Here is a 13,905-nt window from a genome sequence, read left to right on the forward strand (position 1 = left end):
AGCCAAGTCCAGCCTATAATGTTTTGGCCATTTATTTATACATTTTCTCTGGCAACTTTTGCACTACAAATGGTGATTAGTTGTGACAGAGAGCATATGGCCTGCAAAGCCAAAAATATTTATATCTGGTTCTTTACAGATGACACTTACCCACCCCTAATTTATGCTAATTAGGCATCAGAAGATTTTTGGACATACTTGAAATTCCCTTATCTGGTTTACAATTTTATTAGTTAGAATTTCAAAATAATATTTTCAATTACTTTTTGCATTGGTTAAATGAGCATCTGGTATTCTAACACCACAAGCTAATAATGAAAACATTTCTTCATTATATCTAAAAAATTGTATCTAGTCATCTAATTATAATCTTGTTTTATATTACCAAATAAATTCATCAGTTACTTCAAGATCAATAAGCTTACTAAATGCTCCATATGTTTTTTTCATTAAATATTCTTATTCTAATAAAACTAACAAAAATTAATACAAAGAGCAAGTACTACTGTATTAAGCACATGAACATTGTTGTGTTACAGCTAACTTATGATTCTTGCTTATAAGTCTTTAAATAAAATAAGAAATCAACATAGACAATAGAAATTGAGAGGAATCTTTAGAAAATAGTGAGATGAAGCTTTTATTAATATCTGCTTATAAAAATGAAATAATACTTTTATATTTTATTACAACCCTGACTTGTATAGCATATAAAATTATTCTGTTTATATTTGTGATTGAAAAGACCTAAGTAATTGAAATGAAGAAGCAAAAGTAGTTAAAAATCCAAAATGGTATCAGTAGCAATTTAGGTATCATAAAGGCCTTGATTTCTAGACACAAATTTCACATGCTTAATAAGAAATTTATTAAAGGAAAAAATCACATGTTAGAATTATTTACACTTTTGAGTGATCAAAGCCATAAATATCAACCTTGCATCTCAATTAAAAATGTTTCATTTTACCCAGAAAAAATATATGCAATCCTGAAAGTCTATGGTTCCATAACATATAATACATTTTTAAGGTAACATTTTATACAAAAGTTATATGGCATTTAATCCACCACAATGACCTAAGCGCATGAAATATATGCTCTAGAACTCTACCTGAACCCAGAGAGTAATAAGCTATAAGTAAGTAATACTCTGTTTGCTTTAAGTTCCATGCCTCTTCCCTTGTGTCTCATGTGTTCTTCCTGTCTTCTCCTGTCCTTTTTAGCTCTCTGTGAAACTGGATGCATTTTAGGGAGTCAGTAAGTAGAATTGCCTTTGATCTGTCTCACCTTTGGTATCATTTGACCTAAGACATGTAAATTTTCGTTAGAAGAGAATAGAGAGGTTCAAAATCCCAAAGTGAGAGAAAAAGCATCAGCCTGGGGAACCTAAAACAGGAATGAGAAGGAAAAGTTACATTTTCATAAATCAATTCCTACTACACTTCTCTGAACTGTAAGATTATTTTTTCTTATTCATTTTATTCGTGGATACTGTGTTTTGAACATACATCGCCCTATTGGAGGGAGTTTCACCCTCTTTATCCAGTTTTCAGAACTAATCTTAGCCTGAAATATGTGATTTGATAGACTGATATTGTAGACAGCAAAATAAATGTCTGAGCCATGGAAACCATAATTATGATATAATTATGATTCATTTCAAATGATTTCATGGAGAAGGTATTTAGACCTTTCAAAACAGTGTGTATTTTCTAGGAATTAATGGCCAGATGAAGAGTGCTGACCATCTATAACAAATTATACTGAATTTAAAATATAAATACATTTTATAAATATGTATTTTCACATTCTTTCTGTAACTCCAGTTACAATATAAAAGACATAGTCAAAAATAGGAATACATGTGGAATAGAAAGATATTCTGTATTTCAAGATATTCAGTGGTTTCTCATTATATTATTATAATTGAAGTGTTTTACCTTCCACTCAATTAAATATATAATTGCTATATATAGGATTACATATAGCATTAAGCTAATCACACAACTAAGTATTGATGCATGACTGAATAATGGTAATTTAAATTACAAAGAATCCTGAAGTGAACAAGATAATCTTTAAACTTCATGTGGATTCTACTGGAGGTCTTTGATGATACAAAGGTTAGTCTCTAGTGGGTTACAGAGACATTTAATAACTACATTAAATAATTAATTGTGTAAATACCTACAATCCATGAAGAGTACATGAAACAAATGTATAATATCCAGTGCCCAGATCTAGTGTTTTCTAACAACATTCTCCAATAAAGAGAAAGAGGGCTTCTTGGAGAAATGGCTGATTCTAGGACTGGGAAGGAAATACTCAGAATATACTTACAGCATCTCGTAATACCAGAAAGTAAGGTAGTGATTAAAAACAAGAAAACAAAAACCAAAACCCACATTAATGAGGGTTGTCAAAGGGACATAAGAATCACCTGAGAGAGCACCCAATGGCCAAAGGTGACAATGTGAAGAACAAAATAAAGTAATACTGGGTCATAACCTAAAGTATAAAATAAGCATCCATGAGTCCATATTGATACAAGTAAATTACTGAATAAATAAATGAGAGATAATTTCAAATTATGTAGCTATCCTGCCCTCAGTGTGCCTTGATAAGTTGTGATGGGAATGGCCCTGTCTTCCTTCCAAGAGCACATCACCCCAGTCTGATCACGGCATCACTTACAAACACTATATAAGGATTCTTAACAAGATATCAATTTAGTACTCCTCATAACCATTCAAAGTCTCCAAAACAGTGAAACAATGGAAGCCTAGAAACTGTAACACTCAAAACAGACGCGAAGAGACATGACAGCTAAACATAACATGGTATCTTGGATGAGATCGCAAAACAGAAAAAAGACGTGAAATAAAAATCTCAGGGCATGTATATGATTTACAGACTTCAGTTAATAATAGTGTATCAATATTAGTTGATTAATTATAACAAATGTAACATATTGGTATGAAACATTCATTATAGGGGAAAGTGGATTCAGACTATATGGGAACTCTGTCCTATGTTCATAACTTTTCTATATCTCTAAAACTATTCTAAAAAATGAAGTTTATTTAAAATAAAAGAGTGAAAGTTTAATTATAGTTTGTAACAAGATGACTTTCTCTAGGAATTCAAAGAAGGTTCTCCTGAGGTCATGATATTTAGACTGCAATCTAAATGATTTAGTTTTCTTGGTTTAGTTTATTAAAACTAAGTGAAGATTCCTTAAATAATGTCTAAAGACAAAATAACATGGACAAATCATCAAGATGTGAAGGAGTGTGGTGGGAATTCAATATGTCTGCAGAATGTTTTGGAAAAGAACAGAGGACAGAGAGATTCCTTAGAAGTGAAAGATGCAGACAGAGATTACATCATGTGTGGCTTGCGGGGTTGAAAATTTACCACCTGCCCATTCTTCATGTTCGGTGTTTAAGGATATGGCCAGAGCAGCATTCCTGGCTTCCCGCCCTACCTTAATTTACTCTTGCACATGAAAGAACAATGATTTACCTAACATTCACAAGTTGAGAGTCATCAGTTTACATTACTTGATTCAGCATGGCTATTCAAATGTAAGCATATAATAATATATATATATATACAAAAAACCAGACCATTGAATTCAACCACAGCTCATATTTTGCTAGACTTGTGGAACACAAGGAGAAAGGACAAGTTAATTTCCAATGCTGTCTAAAGTGTTATTGCAGACATGGAAAGTCCAAGTGCGTTTACTAGGAATAGAGGGAAAGACAGGAGAGGGATAACACTTAAATGAGATGCTGAATGAACTAAAAGTAATTCAACATACATTTTAATAAATGTCAAAGGAAAAGAAAATGCCAACTCATTTTTCTTTTATTGCAATGAAGAAAATCTTCCTACATGCTTTTTTATTGCTGTATTTACAAATATTATTTTACAATTATGTAATGATAATGGACTTCTGCTTCCAGCATGAAATCTCTTTGAGACTGAGGCTCATGACTGGGAATCATGAAATATCATGTTTTTTTTCCTACTATACTCTTGAATTAACCTTGGAAGTCCAGACAGAAGACAGACCTTCATTTTTCAAAATCAGAAAATGCTACAGCTTAATTAGTGCTCAAAATTCCATAATTAATAAGCAATGAAACAAACATTTAAACACATATATGCTTGACTGTAAACCTCTGCTGCAAAAAATTTTGGCAGTTTCGGCAGGACAGCTGTGGCAAGACATTTAATAACAGAGTCTACTGTTCAGTGCTATATGACATCTACAGAGACTGCAGAGGTTTCTGCTCCGTGGAAAAGTCACTTTCTAAAAATGGTGAAGACCGTAGTGACACCAAAAAAATCCTAAAGGGTGAGTTTTTGAGCCATTACTGAATCTGTTTGCATTGAAACTCACTGTCCTTTATCTGAGCATCTGCTTTGGTTGAATTCAGGAGGGATCTGCTAAAGAAAACAGAAGAGAAATAAAATTTGAGGAGACAGGATAAAACACTTCATGTATACATTGGCTTCCGGAGCACAGTTGACACAGAATGTTTATTTGTGTTCAGAGATGAAGTATGACATTTTAGCAAAAATATATTGTATGACTCCAAGAACCAGAATTAATAGCAGTTACTGGCTCTGCTTTCAGCAACCACTTACCTTAATTAATTTATAAACAAAGAAACATGAAATCATGTTTCTATGTATCCCAAGACATGTGTTTCTTCAATGATTTTTGGACCCCTTGCAGTCATATGAAAAATGGAATGCTCATCAAAAGTGGTGAATAATACATTATTCATCCAAGATCACTAACTGCTAACATTTTATTTCAGGATGGGGACAGTTTGATAACAAATACCAAAGCTTGCTTTTTGGCTAAGTTGGGTTAAAATTTGTATTCTAGGTAGACTGATGTTTGAGGAAAGGTGGATACTGCTGAAAAGAATTTGCCTGATTCATAGCCCCTTCCATTTGCACAGGAGAGAAAAATTGAGTGAAGTGAAAACATCAACACACTTTTACTTTGTTTAATATTTAAATAATATTTTCATGAATACAAAACTCACATATTTCTACTACTCTTTAGTAAATATTTTGTCTTCATATGCAACCATTCTTTTTGTTTTGTGATGACAAAATGGGAAGCCAGTGTTTTTCATAATTTACCACTATCTGAGCATGTTCTGTTTCAGTCTTTTGAATAATTTAAACCATGTGAAAATCACCTCAATAAATCAGTTTACATCCACTTCCTAAAACATATCATCCAAGTCCACAGGGGCCTGAGGATGTACATCCAGAAGCTGACATTTACAAATTATTTCTGTAATGAAATATTTCATTCATACCACCATTTCTAGAAAGTAAATTTTGTTTGGTTCAAAAATTTATTTCACTATTTTAATTAAAAACTTTTAAACTATTTTTTAGACAAGAATAATTTTTCCCGTTCATTCATGACTCAAAAACAATTTTGGTCATATACAGTGACAATTTCAATCATATGCAATTTGGAGTTTTACAATTTTAAATTGGAAAACAACAATGGTTATAAAAACATGAATGGAAATGTTAGAATTAGAGCAAGTTTACTAGTGTCCTTAACATTTTGTAGCCAAATGTATAATACTAAAATATATTTGATAGGTGGAGGTATGGGTAGAGTACCCTACTTTAGTTGGGAAATTGGGAAAAAGAGCGTCAAGTTGATATCTCCCTAGTATGAAGTTAATACACCTAATACTTAAAAAAAATACAATACAAAAATGTAAGTGAGGTTAATGAGGGAAGATACTAATATAATAAGCTAAAGGAAGTGAAGTTAATTCTCTTTGGAAGAGAGAGAGGATGAGAAGGGCGAAGGCAGAGAGAGATTGATATTCTTTGAGCCAATATTTCTAAAATTACTTTAGTATTTATATATACATATATATTCTAATCTTTATTTTTATATTATATATATATATAATATGCTGCTAATGTTCATTTAATTGAACAATAAGATGAAAGGGAAATGTATTCTTAACGAATGTGACTTCCAATGCTTCTCATTAAGAAAATGAGAGTTTCTTTCAGTCAGGAATGTTTAACAATTACAGATTCCAGTTCATAAGTAATTTAAATCTTTATAAAGAATAGAAATATAGAATTATTAATAAGCATAATACTTGATAGTGAATGTTGTAACTGTTTAATCTTAGATTACTGCAATGATAATTAATGTCAAAGATCATTTTCCACATACAAATGTAAGCCAGATTCCAACTCAAATTTGTACCTTAGTCTCTTTCAAGGTCAAAGTTTCCTTTATAATATGTACAGTTCTCAGTGGCAAATTAAAACTTCTTCAAAATACATACATGACTTAAAAAGATCATATTACATAATAATTCAAATGAATTATTATGGCCCAGAATATGCATTGTATTAAATAATACAATAATATTATTTATTATATATTTTGTATTACACATAGAAGCTTGTGTATGGTCATTATTAAGGTTATTAAGGTGGGAATTAGCAGATGTTAGTATTGGTATAATAAAACTATACTTAAAAAAATTTAAAGCAAAGCTCATTATGTTGTGTGCCTCTTCCCTCAGGATTCTAGTTAATGTAATTAAATTGCCACAATTTGGATTCCTTGGGAGTAGCTATGATTTTTCATGAGCAACAGGAGAGCTAAGCTGCTCATCCAATAATATTAAATTTAATTGAATTAATTGCACAAATTATATAGAATGCTAAATCATTCTTAATAGTGTCAATTCACTTTGAAATTTCCTGATGAAATTTTTAATAATTATGTTTGTTGGTTAAAGGTGTAGTGAGGTTTCATTTTGTTTGTATAATTTGGCAGGTAGATGAAAAATAATATCTTACATCCCAGGAAGGAAAAATCTGTTCACTAATACATAATGGGATCTCAATCCCATCACACCCATATCCCTGTCTTCCAAAAGCATGCATTCTCACGCAACTCCCTCCTTAAAACTCTTTAGGAAGTCCTTGGTATTTTCACTGGGAAGTCCAAATGTGTTACATGCTGTCTGTGGTTTTTCCTCCACCTAAAAAGTTTGAACATTAGAGCTTTATGCCTAGTGAGAAACTTTGTGAGGCTCCAATTTATCAGATCTTTTGTCATTTTTATATCTTGGTTTTAGTCCGCTCTTCCTACCATTCCCCTTTAAAGAGATATGTATTCCTCATCAGTTAAACTCATTTCTTGGACCATCCTTTCTCTCGCTCCTCTGGTACCCTCCACCTCTTGGAATCAATTGGCCACTCTCTCTTGAGCTTCTTTTTTACCCTTTTCAGATTATCTATCATATCAAGCACAACACTGTGTTGCATTATGTACAACTTGACTCCCTACTACAAGCTCAGTAGAGTACAGATTCTCCATGATTCATTTCTGTACACCTTGCACCTGTATAGAAACGGTGCAAAGTAAAAGTTGGATGAATAATGAGCAACAGAAGTAATAATAAAAAATTAAGAAATTCTGACCCCATTTTACAAGTGTTATTTGCTGAACTGCTCTATCTTTGGGAAAAAATTGCAAACAGAAGTGAAGCATTCTTCTGTTTCATTGAGGGTGTTGAGAGGTCAAAACCTGAGAACTACAAAGTTACTCTAAAAATGTGTGTTATATTTTGAGTTAATAAGACTTTTCTCAAATTTTTTTTTTGTGAATAGCCCAGGAAGTAGCACTAACATATGATTTCAGACCCCCAAAATATACTTTAAAATACTATTCAGCATGCTATGCTTAGTAAATGAACATATTTATTTATTTATTGAGGAAGACCAAAAGATACAAGAAAAAAAAAACTAGTTGAAAATATAAGAAGAGGATGGTGAGACATTATTCCTATATTCTAGGCTGTAAGGATATGCCTGCTCTTCCAGAAGCATTTATTTTTACTTATTCAATATGACCTTCTGAAGGGAAAAAAACAATAATAGTTTAACAATATTTAGAAGAATAAATTCAACATGAACATCACTGTATTTTCTCACATGATCTGATTGTGTGTGAGTACACAATTGTAGAGCAGTATCTCTAGTTATATTTATTACTGAAAAATCATCCTTTTATTGTGATGATCATTGAAAACAAATGAAGTATGCAGTAAAATGAATGTGTAAACCTCTGTAGAGGAAATAACATTTTTGGGATAATTTGGATTTTCAAGTAATGATGCCAGTGTGGTGGTTCTACAATTCTTTCTAGATTCCGTGCTCTGTGGTCACCTTGGATTCTGTGTTGTGTGATCACAGCACTGAGCCAGACCACAGCTTTTCCTAAGTGTGATGAGATATGAGGCAGGGACACAACCTTTGAGATTTGGTTGGCCTGGGTAATGTCGGCCTATCTCCAGACAGAAATTATCCACGGCCACCAGGAGAATTCCAGGGAACAAACAACTGCCTCATTTTTGACTATCAATCATCATGTCAAGTTCTCCTTCTTATGATCTGAAAGTTTATCTCAGACTTTTCCTGACCTTTCACCATTGCTAGTAATTCTTGGAACTGAGAAGCTGTTTCGTTCTCCTGTATATTGACAGCCTCTAGTTAACTTTGCTGGATTACGAGCTGCAGGACTGAGAAAAATATGTATGAGGAAGGAATTCCTCAGCTCTAACTCACATAAAGTGTGATTCCAGAAGTAGCAGGGGGAAGCAAATGACTGGCACTAGTATCCACCTATTCATCCTTCACAATGTCTGCTATACATGTCAGGTCAACATCTGGATTGTCTCCTGTTCATCCCCTTCGTGAGGGAGGAATTTCCCACCCAAAGTAGTAAAAGAGGCCCTATCACTCGAGAGTGGACAGATGAGAATGGCAGCAGTGTACTGGTCATGTACGCTCCCTGCCTGGGGTTGCAGGACACTGCTTGCCATGCAGGTCCACAAACAGTTGCTCTCAGGAGCACAGCAAACAAGAAGGGTTTGTGAGAGGCAGTTACATAGTAATAAGAGGATGAGATGTTCCTGGTTCCCACACGAGATGGGATTGTCTTGTTGGAATAATTTTTAGGTACTTCTTTTTTCTGTCTTCCAGGTTGCCTGAAGTGACATTTTCCTAACTGCTTTGCTCTTAATTAATGCAAGCTACCATTTTACACTCGCCTATAGTGAGTTTTCTTAGACACATGCCACCTGTTTCTAAAGCTAATATTGCAAATTTTAAGGTTCCCTAAGAAAGAAATACTCCCCTTTCAGCTTCCTATTATTCAAACTTTTCTTCTGAGAAACAGGTTACTTCAATACTCAGTATCTAAAAATGGTATGTATGTAATCTTCAGTTGTGGGCTGTGGATTCCTTGGCTGGGCTAGGCTGGATTTCAGGCTCTGGACCCTGAGATCTAGTCTGCCCCACACATCCTTCATCTTCCTTGGGCCAGAAATTAATTAGGGCGTTGTGTTCTTCTGAAAGAGAATGGCTTGAGCACAAGCAGGCAAGTGGAAACTCATGATGCCTCTTGAGGACTTGGCTGGGAACTGTCACGATGTCACTTCTTTCCTTAGTCTACTGACCAGAAAAGCCACCTAAACAATGTCTTTATCAATGAAGCAGAACTAAACAATCCACCTCCAGCGGGAAGAACTGTAAAGTCACATGGAAAAGGGTGAGCAAATTTCATTCCAATGCAAGAAGGCATAGAGAATGACAAGTGATTCAATATGCCACCATAATTCTGGGCATTCATTTGAAAATTTTGAATTTTTATAGAAGAACTGGGTTAGTACAACACAAACTAATATGTGCATGCCTGAGGGCATGCAGGGAATTGGATTCCAGTCTAAAAAATGTTTGTAAGAAAAACAAAGGATGACAGTCTCATAAAATATATATGTGTATGAGAAAAAATAGATTCAAGAAGCAGGGTTTAAACTGAAGAAACTAGGGATTTCAAATAAAAACATGAGCAATAGTTTTTGTCTGTATTCTGACTTTCATTATCTCTTTTACGTATATGGGACTTTTTTTTACAATATTGCTTCACCAAGATATGGGATGCTTCAGATCATGCAGGAGCAGTTTTCCACACTTGTCAGATTGATTCTTTGTGATGTACATACTGCTTGTGAATTATGGGATGCTTAGCAACATTCCTGGCCTCTACCCAGTAGATGCTGGATATAGCTTCCTATTCCTGACAATAAAAAATATCTCCAGATATTGTCAACTGCTTCTAGGGGCAAACAGTGTGATCCAATATAAATATATGATATTTATTTATATTTATATATATATTTATGTGCCTATATGAATATATTTGACCAAATACTGGACATCCCATAGCCCGATCAAGTTGACAAATAAAATTAACCATTAGTTTCTCACTAGCATTTTCCATATGTTTGTGTTTAGTATTTCTATATTCTATGTTAATATAAATATACATTTGTATTTTTATATATTTATATTTATTTATACTTATAAAATATATTGATTATTCACATATCTATATATCTCAGAATAATATATACATGCATACATGCATATGTGTGTATATGTATGCACACAATTTTATATATGTTTGTGCATATATACAGACACATTATGCATATATATGTATGAATACACATTCATGTATGCTGAACTAAAAATTCATCATTGGCGTTGATTTTGATAATGATAGTGATCTTGCTTTTGCTGCTACTGAAGAATTATTATTAAGAATCAGAAGATGATAAATAACCGGCAATATTTTCTTTGGGAAAGAATATTAATCAAATACAAACTTGACAATGGTTAATACTATATAATAAATGTGAAGTTTTCAAATATGTTTCCAAAATAAGGAACAATAAAATTAAAAAATCTGAAAGATTCACTAAAATCTTTTCTTTCTATAATCCATAATACTACTATCAAAAGAGAAAAGACACAATTTGTTAGTAGATGATTATTACTAATTAAATATAAGAGATGGTCAATATAAACAATCAATACATAACTCATTACTAGGGCATGGAGGCTTCTGAGAAGTTACTGGCTTTGAAATGTATGAATGTTTTTAGGATAATTCTTTAACAGGCACATTAAAAATAAGTTTATGAGAAATACACAAACCTTACTAAATGAATTTTAAAGTCCATATGTGATATACTGGCTTAAGAGAATGTGAATTAAAATTTAAAATATGCCTTGGATTATTAACATAAAATATAACAGAAGCTAGAGACTATGACATATTAAATGCTATATTCAATGAAGCTTATTTATGGGTATCTCTTTATTAGTCAGGGTTCTCCAGGTAAATAGAACCAGTATCTCTCACAATAGAAAGCGATCTATTATAAGGTATTAGCTCACACAATTATGGAGGCTGAAAATTCTTAAAATCTGCATTCGACTAGCTGGAGATCTAGGAGAGCTGATGTGCTGCTCCAGTGGGTCTGAAGCCCTGAGAACCGGGAGAGCTAGTGCTATAGCTCCAACCGAAAGGGATGGATATGGAGATATAAGTCTTAGATTATCTTTCTAAAGGACAGAAAGGTATAAGACTAAAATAATTTCATGTGTTTGCACACATTCACGCACAATCCCCAGACTGACTTATTGATGTATTGAGGCTGCAGGGGAAACCATCGCACAGAAATCTGGAGAGAAGAGCACATCCAGAGGGTCACAGTGGAGAACTGATGGTGTGGAACAGAAATGGACTGAACCATACACTGGTAGGAACACTGGAATTATAATTTGGATGAATTTCTGGAGATTGAGTATAGAATAAAAGGAGAGTGGTCAATGCCTGGGGGCTCAGTCTTGAAAAGCCCCACCACATTCATGAACTTTCCCTCCAGGAACCCAACAGGCTCACAAGGTGAGGCTCCAAGAAAGATCCTCTGCAGCTCTGGGGGCGGTGGGGAAATGTCACCACTGTCAAATACGGCGGAGTTGGAGAGTGAGCTTCACAAACACTCGAGGTAGGAGAGCAAGGCAGAGGCTTTTATTTACAGATAAAGTGAGATGACAGAGCTCCTGGCTCAGGCCAGGAGGAGTCAAGAGAGTCCCGGGGTGGTGCATTGTCTGGGGGTTTTATAGGCAGTTGAGAGACAAAGGTCTAGGGATGTACACCTGCTAAGTGGTCCCAAAATATTTATCTTTGAAGAGACATTAAGTTTCTTATTAGTCTTCCTCATTATTTACAAGGTTTTAAAGATAATGTTAGAAGTCCCATAATATCAATATTTTTCACCCCAAATGTAGTAATCAGCACATGTGTAAGTCTTATTTTTGAAATTACATTTAAATCAGCTCTATCTCAGATGAATGTGTAACATATGGATATTTAATGTTGAATTTGAATCTTTTTTGTTGAGATGGTCATTATATACTGGCAATGGGAATTTCACTTGGCCTATAAAAAAATTATAAAGATATATATGGTGACCTTTTTGTGTTGACTTTCTTTGCTTAAAATTTAAAGGCTTGCCTACATCCTGCAATCTTCATTGTTCCTGACAGCATGGAATTTAGTTGGCAATTTTCCCTTCTCTATGCTAAAGCTTACAGAAACACAGGAATTAAACAATGTTTATCCTTTAACAGAGAAAATCTATTTAAGTGTTTATGGAAAATAACTGACTCAGGTTCCAGTAGTCCTGGATAAAGTCAATTTCAAGGTTGTCTTTCTGCCTAGCTCTGGAGGCTGTGGTCTTTTCAAAGTACTAAACATCTACTTCAAGCTGATGAGAGCTACAAGGGCTGTTCGTTTTACCTTCAAAAATGTAGAAGGGTGTAATTTAAAGGCTTTTAAGTCAACCTAAGTTAACAAAGTGTAGGACAGTGGAGACAACCCAAACTTTAGGCATGGGGCATTGATCTTGGGCAGCAAAGTTCATGATTATGGTATTCAGATAGGGTTTTTCCTCTGTTGTACAGTCTAAAACTTAAACCATACTTTTAAAACTAATGTTCTAAGAGTATCAAAATCTTTAATTGGAACAAAAGCTGATTTTCATGATTCTCTCTTATTTTAATGACTTTGTAAGTATGGGTTTTAAAGTATTAAAAAATTAATTCAAGTATCTGGACTATATTTAATAAAGGTATATCATTCATAAATTGTCAAATACATTAAATTGGAGAAAAAAATTATAAAGATATATATGGTGACCTTTTTGTGTTGACTTTCTTTGCTTAAAATTTAAAGCACTAAAAAATTTACCTTTTAATGTTGATGTCTTTTCACTAGAGGTGGCTGCCTAGACACATTGCCATGAAACTTAAAAATAATAACTCAGATAAAAGTTAACACCAGAAATAATGTAGTTAAAAGTCTACAGTTGTTTCTAGCACTTGAATTTCACTCTGCAATATTTGCTCCAATTAAAAACTGAAGCAAATTCTGACCAGTTATAGCAAATAAGTACTATTAGGATGATTCAATGATCTGTTATGTGGAGTAAATTAAACATGAAGTACTTTTATTTTTAAATTCCTAGATAAACTAGACATAATATGTTCTAGTCAAGTGCTACATAGCCATCTTCCTGTTTCAACATAATTTTGGTTAGTTTATAATCATACTCCTCACAAATAAAAAGACAAATTTGAGGGGGGTTTTAATATTATAATTGGAGTCTGAGATTTGAGCTGTAATGCTTATGATTTGGTTGCACCATTGTGCATTGTTCATAGGGATTTTTGTAATTACTTAAGTATTTTAATAATTCAATATATATTTTCTTACCAAATTTTTATATTTTTGCACAGGTAAATGCATATATCACTGACCCCATGATCCTACAACTTTCGCTGAATTAATGCAGCTATAACATACTTCAAATGATACACATTTTAGTTAAATGTCTAATCTATTAGCTGCCTGCTCTGTGTCAAATCTTTTTTTTTTTTTGAGAGGGCATCTCTCATATT

Source organism: Manis pentadactyla, chromosome 2 (assembly GCF_030020395.1).
Source record: "Manis pentadactyla isolate mManPen7 chromosome 2, mManPen7.hap1, whole genome shotgun sequence".
NCBI classification, from domain to species: Eukaryota; Metazoa; Chordata; class Mammalia; order Pholidota; family Manidae; genus Manis; species Manis pentadactyla.